The 11,943-nt window shown below is 48.8% G+C and overlaps 3 pseudogenes; all 3 read left to right on the forward strand.

Annotated features, from left to right (window-relative positions):
• Positions 1 to 1,758: 1,758 nt before the first annotated feature.
• LOC143949909 (5S ribosomal RNA) lies at positions 1,759 to 1,877 on the forward strand (annotated as a pseudogene).
• A 5,548-nt stretch (positions 1,878 to 7,425) lies between these two features.
• On the forward strand, positions 7,426 to 7,544 carry LOC143948963 (5S ribosomal RNA; annotated as a pseudogene).
• Positions 7,545 to 7,639: 95 nt separating this feature from the next.
• On the forward strand, positions 7,640 to 7,759 carry LOC143949763 (5S ribosomal RNA; annotated as a pseudogene).
• Positions 7,760 to 11,943: the final 4,184 nt, after the last annotated feature.

Genomic DNA, 11,943 nt, shown 5'->3' on the forward strand with positions numbered 1-11,943 from the left:
TCGGCACTGCGTCGCTTTAACTGACAATTGCGCGGTCGTGCGACGTGGCTCTCAAACAAAATTAACGTCCTTTTTTTCCCACAAATAGAGCTTTCTTTTGGTGGTATTTGATCACCCCTGCGGTTTTTATTTTTTGCGCTATAAACAAAAATAGAGCGACAATTTTGAAAAAAACGCATTATTTTTTACTTTTTGTTATAATAAATATCCCCCAAAAATATATAAAAAAACATTTTTTTCCCTCAATTTAGGCCAATACGTATTCGTCTACATATTTTTGGTAAAAAAAATCGCAATAAGCGATTATTGATTGGTTTGCGCAAAAGTTATAGCGTTTACAAAATAGGGATAGTTTTATAGCATTTTTATTAATATTTTTTTATTATTTTATTTTTACTAGTAATGGCGGCGATCTGCGATTTTTATTGTGACTGCGACATTGTCGGGGACCCATCGGACATTTTTGACACATTTTTGGGACCATTGTCATTTATACAGTAATCACTGCTATATAAATGCAGTGATTCCTGTGTAAATGACACTGGCAGTGAAAGGGTTAACCAGTGAGTGGCAGTGTAGGGGTTAAGTGTTCCTAGGGGAGTGTTACTAACTGTGGGGGGGTTGGGCTTTCATTTAGTGTACACTGATCTCTGCTCCAATCACATGGAGCAGAGATCAGCGTCACTAGTTGCTAGGCAGAATGAGAAAATGTTGTTTATACAGCATTTCCTCACTTCCGCCGCTCCGTGAGACGATCGCGGGGATGCCCGCGGCGATCGAGTCCGCGGGTCCCGCGACCGGACTCACGGGGGTCCCGACCAGCGCGGGAGCGCGCCGCCGCCGGCGCGCTCCCGATGGCACGGCGGCAACGAATATTGGACGTACATGTACGCCAATATGCCTGCCCGTGCCATGCTGTCGACGTACATCGTCGTGCGCTGGTCGGGAAGTGGCTAATATTCACAACCCTATGTCCGCTTGGATGGTGGGGCTACCACCTCCACTCACCGCGCAGGAGCCGTTCAGCTTCGGAGTACACAGCGGACACTATATCATGGCCGGACAGTATATGGCAGAACACCGGCACCAGTCAACCACCGGTGTCATGTGCCTCGCTGTGTAATATAGAGCAGGGTGCGGGAAGCCAATACCTCCCCGCAATTTCGGTCGCAATAGCATTGCCCTACCAATACGCATATGTTTTCCGCGCCAGAGGAACTTGATAAAGATTGAGCGAACCGAATGAAAGAAAGTCTGGGGTATTTTGATAGGTAAGGCTTGTAGTAGATACAGAAGTCGTGGCAACGCGTTCATCTTCAACACTTTACAGCGTCCGAACCATGACAGAGCTAGTGGGTCCCATCTTTTAAGGTCCGCTGTAAGCCCATAGGCTTCCTTTTATGTTGTTGGCTTTGTCTGTTGTTTTCAAGGCGACCATTTGGCGTTTGTCAAGAGGGTTAGGCGTGTCTTGAAGAGAACGCTTACGGCCACATCAACCTGAAAGCACCCGATCTCGTCTGATTTCAGAGGCTAAGCAGCGTCAGGCCTGGTTAGTACCTGGATGGGAGACTGCCTGGGAAGACCAGGTGCCATAGAAGGATCTGGTCTGGTTAGTGTCTTGATTGGGAGATCACCTGGGAATACTGGATGCCGTAGGCTTCTTTTTATGTTGTTGGCTTTGACCTGTTTTTTTTAGCTTGTTTCCCAAGGTGACCATCTTGGCCTTTGTCAAGAGGCTTCAGAGTGCCCAAAGAGAGTGCCTACAGCCAAATCACCCTGAAAGAGCCTAATCTCATCTGATCTCGGAGGCTAAGCAGCGATGGGCCTGGTTAGTACCTGGATGGGAGAAAGCTTGGGAATACCAGGTGCCGTAGGCTTCTCATTATGTTGTCGCGTTGACCTGTTTTTTTTCCCTTGTTTCCCAAGGTGACCATCTTGGCATGTGTCAAGAGGGTTGAGAGTGCACAAAGAAATTGCCTATGGGCACAACACCCTGAAAGCGCCCAATCTCGTTTGGTCTCAGAGGCTAAGCAGGGTTGGGCCTGGTTTGTACCTGGATGGGAGACCGCCTGGGTTTTCCAGATGCCGCAGGCTTCTTTTTATGTTGTTGGTGTTGACCTGTTTTTTTCGCTTGTTTCCCAAAGGGATCATCTTGGCATTTGTCAAGAGGGTTGAGAGTGCCTAAAGAGATCGCTTACAGCCACATCACCCTGAAAGCACCCTATCTCTTCTGATCTCAGAGGCTAAGAAGGGTTGGGCCTAGTTAGTACTTGAATGGGAGACGGCCTTGGAATACCAGGTGCCGTATTCTTCTTTTTATGTTGTTGGCGTTGACCTGTTTTTTTTCGCTTGTTTCCCAGGGTGACTATCTTGGCATTTTTCAAGAGGGATGAGAGTGCCCAAAGAGATTGCCTATGGGCACATCCCCCTGAAAGCGCCCAATCTCTGCTGATCTCAGAGGCTAGAAAGGGTCGCGCCTTGTTAATACCTGGATGGGAGACCGCCTGGAAATACTAGGTGCGGTAGGCTTCTTTTTATGTTGTTGGTGTTGACTTGTTTTTTTTGTTTGTTTCCTAAGGTGACCATCTTGGCATTTGTCAAGAGGGTTGAGCGTGCCTGAAAAAATCTACTATGGCTGCATCACCCTGAAAGAGCCAAATCTCATTTGATCTCAGAGCAGGGCCGGCGCTACCACTAGGCGAAGTAGGCAGCCGCCTAGGGCGCACTACCACCTAGGGCGCAACTACGGCCTCTGCCCAGTGTGAGCTCCTCTTCTGCTCTCTCGCCCCCCCTGTGGTGTTCCACCGGCGCCACCAATCCCCCATGTTTCCCGCTGAGCGCCCCACCGTACTCATCTCACAGCGCCGCTCCGGGACTCCTTTGCTCCAGCCTGTCCCTCTGGAGCTGCGCTGTGTGTCTGTGTGAGTGCAGCGGAGGGGCGGGGCTCGGCGGAGATGGGAGCTTCGAGAGGTCGGTCAGCTGACCTCCTGCCCGGCGGGGACATCATGGAGCGGGGTTGACGGCGCTGGCCTGGTCCCGGCGGGGATATGATGGAGGCGGAGCGGATGGATGGCGCTGGTGTGGCCCCGGCGGAGCGGGTGGACGGCGCTGGTGTGGCCCCGGCGGAGCGGATGGATGGCGCTGGCGTGGCCCCGGCGGAGCGGGTGGACGGCGCTGGCAGTGCGGAGGAGTCGGAGAGGCCTGGTGGGATGATGGTCGCTGAAGGCAGCATCAAAGAGCAGAGGTAAGGAGGAGGATGGATCCATTGAGCTGTATGGAGGGGGTTTGTGTGTGAGTAATGCAGGAAGTAGGAGTCAGGTAGGTCAGTGTGATGTGTGTCAGTGTCATGCCAGTGTGGTGTGTCTGTGTATGTGTCATGTCAGTGTGATGTGTCTGTGTATGTGTCATGTCAGTGTGATGTGTCTGTGTATGTGTCATGCCAGTGTGATGTGTTTGTGTATGTGTCATGTCAGTGTGATGTGTCTGTGTATGTGTCATGTCAGTGTGATGTGTCTGTGTATGTGTCATGTCAGTGTGATGTGTCTGTGTATGTGTCATGTCAGTGTAATGTGTCAGTGTATGTGTCATGTCAGTGTAATGTGTCAGTGTATGTGTCATGCCAGTGTGATGTGTCAGTGTATGTGTCGTGTCAGTGTATGTGTCATGTCAGTGTAATGTGTCGGTGTATGTGTCATGTCAGTGTAATGTGTCTGTGTATGTGTCATGTCAGTGTGATGTGTCTGTGTATGTGTCATGTCAGTGTGATGTGTCTGTGTATGTGTCATGTCATTGTGATGTGTCTGTGTATGTGTCATGCCAGTGTGATGTGTCAGTGTATGTGTCGTGTCAGTGTATGTGTCATGTCAGTGTAATGTGTCAGTGTATGTGTCATGTCAGTGTGATGTGTCAGTGTATGTGTCATGTCAGTGTGATGTGTCTGTGTATGTGTCATGTCAGTGTATGTGTCATGTCAGTGTGATGTGTCTGTGTATGTGTCATGCCAGTGTGATGTGTCTGTGTATGTGTCATGCCAGTGTGATGTGTCAGTGTATGTGTCATGCCACTGTATGTGTCATGCCAGTGTGATGTGTCGTGTCAGTGTATGTGTCGTGTCAGTGTATGCGTCAGTGTATGCGTCAGTGTATGCGTCAGTGCCATTTTATGTGTCAGGGTATGTGTTTTCAGGGTATGTGTTTTCAGGGTATGTGTTTTCAGGGTAGGTGTCAGCGTGATGGTCAGTGTAGGTGTCAGCGTGATGGTCAGTGTAGGTGTCAGCGCGATAGTCAGTGTAATTGGCAGTGTAGGTGCCAGGTGGGTTGGTGTAGGTGCCAGGTGGGTCGGTGTAATTATCAGGTGGGTCAGTGTAGGGGTCAATGTGATGTGAGTAGTGCAGGAAGTAGGAGTCAGGTGGATTAGTTTATGTGTCAGGGGGTCAGTGTAGGGGTCAGATAGGTCATGTGTAGCAAGGGCAGGTGGAGTCATGGGCGCAGCCGGGGGGGGGGTGGCAAAATTAGGTTTTCGCCTAGGGTGTCAACGATCCTTGCACCAGCCCTGTCTCAGAGGCTAAGCAGGGTTGGGACCTGGTTAGTACCGGGATGGGAGACCGCCTGGGATTTCTCGATGCCATAGGCTTTTTTTTTAAGTTGTTGGCATTGACTTAATTTTTTTTTTTTGTTTTATTCTTTTATTAAGTATAAGTAGAACAACATAAATATAACAGTCAACCATACAGCATGACCCAGGGTCACAATTACATGGTAACAAAAAATAGGCAGCCAAATAACTCTGGGTTCTCAGAGGGGAGTCCTAGAGTTTCATGCAGAAAAGAGAGAAACCCCACCTCCGACATGTAGTACAGTATAACTAATGCAGCTCCGTTCGGACAAATGTAATCATGGAGAACAACTGGGACCACAGCGAGCCAGCTTATCATGACCTACGTGAACCAGAGTAAAATATGAGCCGGTCGTGTCCAGAACCCTGGGGTTCTTCTGGGTCCCAAAGGCTAGTAAGGAGACAAGGCATAGTCAAAAGGGAGGACGGGGGAAGAAGAGAGTGCAAAGACGGAGAGAGAAGAGGGGGGGGATGGCGGCAGGGAAAAAAAGAAAAATAAAGACAAAAAGGGAAGGGGGGGAATGCCACCCAGGGCAGACTTGGCCTACGTAGGTAAACGTTAGATGTTCAGTCGTTTTCTGGGACAGGGGCGCTGCTCACCTCCCAAATGTAGTCTCAAGTACCAGTAAAATACCTCCAGGGCCTCCATGTAACACTAAATGCCTCTTCAGTGTTGTGAAGGGTGGCGGTCAATTCTTCCATCCGGAGAATATGATTGACTTTGGAATACCACAGCACCTTGGATGGGGGCTGAGGCTGCCTCCACAGTGTGGGAATGCAGGCCCGGGCGGCGTTCAGGAGTTGCATCGTGAGGGTTTTTTTGTATTTTCGAACAGGCTGTTTTTATTGTCCCGGTCACCTCCACCCAAAAGTTCCTCAAGGCCGGGCATGCCCAGAAAATGTGTCCCATGGTCCCCGTATCTGAATTGCACCTCCAACAAACATCCGGAATCGATCTATTCATTTTATTCAGAAGGTATGGGACTCTATACCAGCGTGAGACTATCTTGTATCCTGATTCTTGATATTGGTTTGCGATGGAAGCTTTATGTACTAATGTCAGGATATTCCCTATCTGTTGTGGGGTAAATGTGATGCCAAATGCAATCTCCCATTTGTGGATAAATGGTGGGGTCGACTCCTCCTCCTGACTACTTAATAGGTTGTACAGGAGGGAGAGGGTGTGTTGCACAGGTTCCTTTTTGTGACAGATGGATTCATAGGGCGTCAGGTCTCTAGGAGTGTAGGGGGCCCTTTGTATGGCCAGAAGAAAGTGACGAAGTTGATAAGCATTAAACAAGTCAAGCGGAGGGTCAGAAAGCTCGGCGACAGTTTGCGTGGTCGGGAGCCCTCCCGAGGACCACACCTCTCCCAGACGCTGTTTCCCCACCACTGTCAACTGTCGCAGTTTCTTGTTGGTAAATCCCGGTGGGAAGTCTGGATTACCTATAACCGGAGTCATTGGTGACGGCAGGGGAGCAATGTGTGTGCAGCGGAACAACCTCCGCACAACAGCCAACGTAGCTCCCACTACGGGGTGATCTCTGAGGTCTTTTGGTAGGGAGGACAGGAGCCACGGGGAGGTCAATAGGGGAATGGATCCATCCTCAATCTCCATCTCCACCCACTGCTTGTGTGGGCCATTACAATGCCAATCAAGGACTCTCGCTAGCAGAGTCGCTCTGTTGTATTGTCTCAGATCTGGGAGACCCAGACCCCCCTTGTCCTTTGGTCTGGCAAGCAATTGCAAACGGGCTCTGGGCGGTTTGCGCGCCCAAATAAAGTCCCGGAGCAGCACCTGCAGATGTCTGAAAAAGATTGGGGGTAACCGGATCGATAATGTCTGGAACAAGTATAAGATCCGCGGGAGGGCCGTCATTTTGAATGCATTACAGCGCCCGAACCAGGTCAGTGTTAAATCATGCCAGTTTCCCAAATCAGATTTCAGTCTATTCAGGAGAGGAAGAAAATTAAGCGGGTACAATTGCACCAAATCCGCTGCGATGTCAACGCCCAGGTAACGTATAGATTTTTCAGCTCAGTAGAATGGAAAAGCGGAGCATAGCCTCTTGGCCTCACCATCCGGGACCGATATATTCAATACAGCCGATGGTGCAATTGATTTTATAGTTTGATAGGCTGCCGTATCGCCGGAGAGCCACGAGTATATTGGGAAGCGAAATGTGTGGATTGGAGACGAAAAAAATTAGATCGTCAGCGTACGCCGCAATTTTGTGGTGTGCCGAGGGTTTGGATATGCCAGTAATATTCGGGTCATTCCGAACGTGACACATAAGTGGTTCCAGTGTCAGAATAAAAATTAGGGGAGACAGAGGGCACCCCTGCCTCGTCCCATTAGTGATGGGGAAAGAGTCCGAGCACTCTGAAAGCACCCAATCTCGTCTGATCTTGGAGGCTAAGAAGAGTCAGGCCTGGTTAGTACCTGGATGGGAGACCACCTGGGAATACCAGTTATTGTAGGCTTCTTTTTATGTTGTTGGCCTTGATTCGTTTTGTTTTTTTTTCGCTTGTTTCCCAAGGTGACTATCTTGGCATTTGTCAAGAGGGTTGAGAGTGCCCAAAGAGATTGCCTATGGGCACATAAGCCTGAAAGCGCCAGATCTCCTCTGATCTCAGAGGCTAAACAGGGTCGGGCCTTGCTAGTACCTGGATTGGAGACCACCTGGGAATACTAGGTGCTGAAGGCTTATTTTTATGTTGTTGGCGTTGACTTGTTTTTTTTTTTTTGTTTGTTTACCAAGGTGACCATCTTGGTGTTTGTCAAGAGGGTTGAGAGTGCTTGAAGAGCTCGCCTATGGCCACATAACCCTGAAAGCACCAGATCTCGTCTGATCTCAGAGACTAAACAGGGTCGGGCCTTGTTAATACCTGGATGGGAGACCACCTGGGAATACTAGGTGCTGTAGACTTCTTCTCATGTTGTTGGCGTTGACTTGATTTTTTTGTTTGTTTCCCAAGGTGACCATATTGGCGTTAGTCAAGGTTGAGAGTGCCTGAAGAAATCTCCTACGGCCACACCACCCTAAAAGAGCCCAATCTCATCTGATCTCAGAGGCTAAGCAGGGTTGGGACCAGTTTAGTACCTGGATGGGAGACCGCCTGGGATTTCCAGATGCCGTAGGCTTCTTTTTATGTTGTGGCCGTTGACCTATTTTTTTCCGCTTGTTTCCAAGGTGACCATCTTGGTGTTTGTCAAGAGAGTTGAGAGTGCCTGAAGATATCGGCTACGGCCACATCGCCCTGAATCTGTTCCATCTCGTCTGATCTTGGAGGCTAAGCAGGGTCAGGCCTGGTTAATGCCTGGATGGGAAACCGCCTGGGAATACCAGGTGTCGTAGGCTTCTTTTTTTTTTCAAATATAATTTTTTCTCCAAATAGGGGAAGACGGTCCCCCGAGTACATAATGCAACAGAGAAATACAGAGCAAAAAGCAGCTGAACAATACTTGATACAGGTATATTCGCAACTGTGAGTCTGCCTTCCATCAATCACAATGATTCGAGGCACGGATAAAGTACTGTACCAAGATCCAGGGTCACACAAACCCCCAGGTCCCTCCGGCATAATCCATCCAGAGGGGGGTGTGGGGCCGTCATTCCCAATTTTCCACTCTTTCCAAAAGAGAGAGGGGATGGAGGGGGTGAGAGATAGGGGAGGAAGGCAGAAAAGAGAAGGGTTGAAAGATCAGAAAAGGAGAAGAGGGGACGAGACACGATGGCAGCCACTGTCCAAGGGGCCAGTCAAGGAAAGCTCAGAGCACTAAGGCGATAGCAGGCGACATCCTTCCAGTGAGAATATAAAGGTATTCCAGATGTCTCAGGTTTGTTTAAAAAATTCTTGTATACCTTGTGATGTGAGGATCAAGTCCTCCATTTTTTTTAATGTCCTCTATTTTCTTAAGCCAGTGAGTAATGAAAGGGGGGGAACATTTTTTCCAATAGAGAGGGATGCAGGATTTCGCCGCATTTATCACATGACGTAAAATAGATTTTTTTGTACTTCTTAATGGGAATCTGTGAATGGTGCAAGAGAAAGAATGCAGCCTCTTCCTGGATGGAGAAGTCTGTGAATTTTTGTGTTATGCATCGGATCTCTGTCCAGAAGTCCACCAAGCTGAGGCAGGACCAAAAAATGTGCAGCAACGTGCCCTCTTCTTCTCCACACCTCCAGCATATGTTCGAGGAAGAGGAGAAACATTTCTGCAGCTTTGATGGTGTCAAATACCACCTGGTGAGAAGTTTAAAATTCGTCTCCTGTATCTTCGTGCACAGCGACATTTTGAGAGCCAAAGTGATAATGCGTTGTCTCTGTGCTGGGGAAAATTAGCAATTAAGGTCCTTTTCCCAGTTGGACAGACAGGTTAAGTGTGGGTAATCTGTTTGAGAGAGAATGTGGGCCAAAGGGCCTTCGCTCCTGCATAGAGTCTCAAACTCCGTCTGAGGGCGGGCGAACGTTTGAGGATTGGGGATGGAATGGAGAAAATGATGTCGTTGCGCCGCTCTCCAAAAAGGCAGTTGGAAAAGCCATGTCGGATCTGTTAGGGTTGAGAAAGAAGGCCATTTTCCATCAATGACGAATTTAGACGCATTGTCTAGGTTGGAATTTCTAAGTGGGTCCCCAGTTCAAAGGTTGGATGGCCACGTATAGGGAATAGGGGGGAAGTCAAAGACGTGAGTGTGTTTTGGGTAGCGATCAGGTGACTGACTTTCAACTAAGCCCCTATAGTGGGATGTGACATAAATTCTGTGGGTAAATACTTATAGCACTACATGGCGCTTCTTAGCGGAATTCGGGAGTGAGCTTAGAAAGTTTGTTTCGATTCCAGTCCAATACACGGCCCAGATGGGAGGCCAGGTAGTAGCGTCGCAAGTTAGGGAGAACCAACCCTCCCTGTTGTTTAGACAATGTCAACTGTGACCGCTTAAGTCTGGGATTTTTGTGGGCCCAGTTAAATTGAGTGAGCAAGGATTGAGCTTGCTTAAAAAACAGGACTGGAATCTGGATCGGGAGAGCTTGGAAAAGATAAGTAAATTTAGGGAGTATGTTCATTTTAATGAGATTGCATCTGCTGAACCAGGAATGGAGGCCAGAATGCCACCCGTGAGGCAAACTGCGGATCTTAGTGACAAGGGGTGGGGGGAAGTTCAACATAAACGTACGCGCGATGTCCGGTGGAATGTAAGTACGTGAGTATATCTTACTTATCCATGCCAGCATCCGTTCACTCAGACCTATATGGCAAAGGACCGAGAACATTAATGTCCATTTGACCCGATCAAAAGCCTTCTCGGCATCAGTACTCATGAAAAGACAAGGGGTCCCAGATGACTTTGCTTTACGGATCAGGGTAAGCACCTTAGTGGTGTTGTCCTTATCTTCCCTGGTGGGAATAAAACCTAACTGGTCAATATGTATAAGGGACTACAAGTGATGTGCCAATCACGTGGCGAGGAGTTAGAGAATAGTTTTAGGACCGAATTTTGGAGGGAAATGGGTCTGTAGCTTCCACATAGGCCCGGGTCTTTGCCCTCCTTAGGTATCAACGAGATGTGGGCTCTAAGGGTATCCTCAGGAAAATCCCCATTTGAGCTCAGAGTATTAAATAAATTCACCAAGCGCGGGCCGAGAATAGGGAGGAAGGTCTTAAAGTATTGTGCGGTATATCCGTCAGGGCCCGGAGCCTTACCCACCTTCGGAGGTCCCACGGCCGTCTGGACTTCTTCCAGTGTGATCGGGTCCTCCAAGTACTCCCGTGATTCCGATGAGAGGGTTGGTAGACCAGAACCGGTTACATATCTGTCTATATTGTCCTGTCCAGACCCTGAATCAGGCAGGTTGTAGAGATCAGAGTAACATTTTTCAAAGACTTCAACTATTTGGGTTGGGGTAGAGGCCCTCTGGCCATTCTCATCTATCAACTGTGGTATGTAAGAGCCAGATTTCAACTCCTTTACCGACCTGGCTAAGATTTTTCTGCATTTGTCCTCTGACTCCTACGTCAGTTTACGACAGAACTGGAGTGCCGCTTTCGCTTTATAATGGAGAAGGACAGCAATATGGGTATGGAGTGTCCCCAATTCAATCTCTAAGGTCCGTAAGGGGGTATGTTTATGTTTCGCTTCCACAGAGGCAAGTTCACGAAACAGATTAGCAAGCTGTTCCTGATAAGTACCCTGCGGAGTACTGACTTGTGAGCCTCCCAAATTATCCCCGGGTCACAGTCCTGCTTTAGTTTTCTTGGAAATAAAGGTCCAATTCCCTGGTCACATCTGCTAAAACTTCCGGTATCTGGATGAGGCTCTCATTAAGGTGCCAGAATAGAGACCTAGGTGAGGGGTAGGGAGCGAGGAGCAAGAGGCAGAAGTGTCAACCGATGGCGAAAGGGGACATTAAAGTCCCCACCTAATATCAATTGGCCCTCCCGAAAGTCACATAATCTGTGCAGGGTAGTTCTGAGGAACGTGTCTTGGTGATCATTGGGAGCGTACACAGTGGCAAATGTAAAAAGGCGCTCTCCAATGTGGCCCCTAAGAAAAAGATATTGGCCCCCAGGGTCCACCAGAGAATCCTGGAGAACCCAGGGGAGCCTGCTAGAGATCAGAATGGAGAGGAGGGGTTAGTAGAGTGGTAGACCTTAGGGAAGGATCTCGACCATAGAAAGGGGAGGCTAGTATTTTTAAAATGTGTTTCTTGTATAAAGGCCACATCAGTACAGGATGTGTTCAGTTTTCCCAGGAGGATCCACCGTTTTTCAGGGGAGTTCAGTCCCTTAACGTTTAGAGAGGTGACCTTGACTGAGTCTCCCATCGCTCCTCGGGGAGGGGGAGGGGGAGGTCAGAGAAAAGCAAAGAAAGTTGAACCAAGGTAGGTTTTGGGTAGGTAATGCATGGCGGGAACTAAGGGGGAGAAAGGAAGGGCAAATGGAAGGAAAGGTAAAGGGAAAAAGAGGCCGGGCACCCCAACCCCAGGGGGAGAGGGAAATTAAGGGTTGTCCGCACTCAACAGTACAGGAAGGGTATACTAAAACAGCACAATTATGCTATAGCGCTTACCAGATGTACACTGGGTTTAAAGCGCTGTCCTACTTGGGTTATTGGGTAGACAGGTCGGAGAGGGAGCCCCCGAATCCTAGTCCCCCCAGTCCCGGCAGTGGTAAATGTCACGTCTGATACCGCTATGCAAATAAAAGACAATCAGTAACATCAAAGAAACAAAAAACAATAGTATAACCAAAACAGAGGTAGAGCATATAACTGTCAGCACTGAGGGGTCTCCTCGGCTCGCCCTAAACATAGGCATGCACGAGGG

This window comes from Lithobates pipiens, unplaced genomic scaffold, assembly GCF_037356315.1.
Source record: "Lithobates pipiens isolate NorthernLeopardFrog02 unplaced genomic scaffold, aLitPip1_a1.2 Scaffold_30, whole genome shotgun sequence".
In the NCBI taxonomy this organism is placed as follows: Eukaryota; Metazoa; Chordata; class Amphibia; order Anura; family Ranidae; genus Lithobates; species Lithobates pipiens.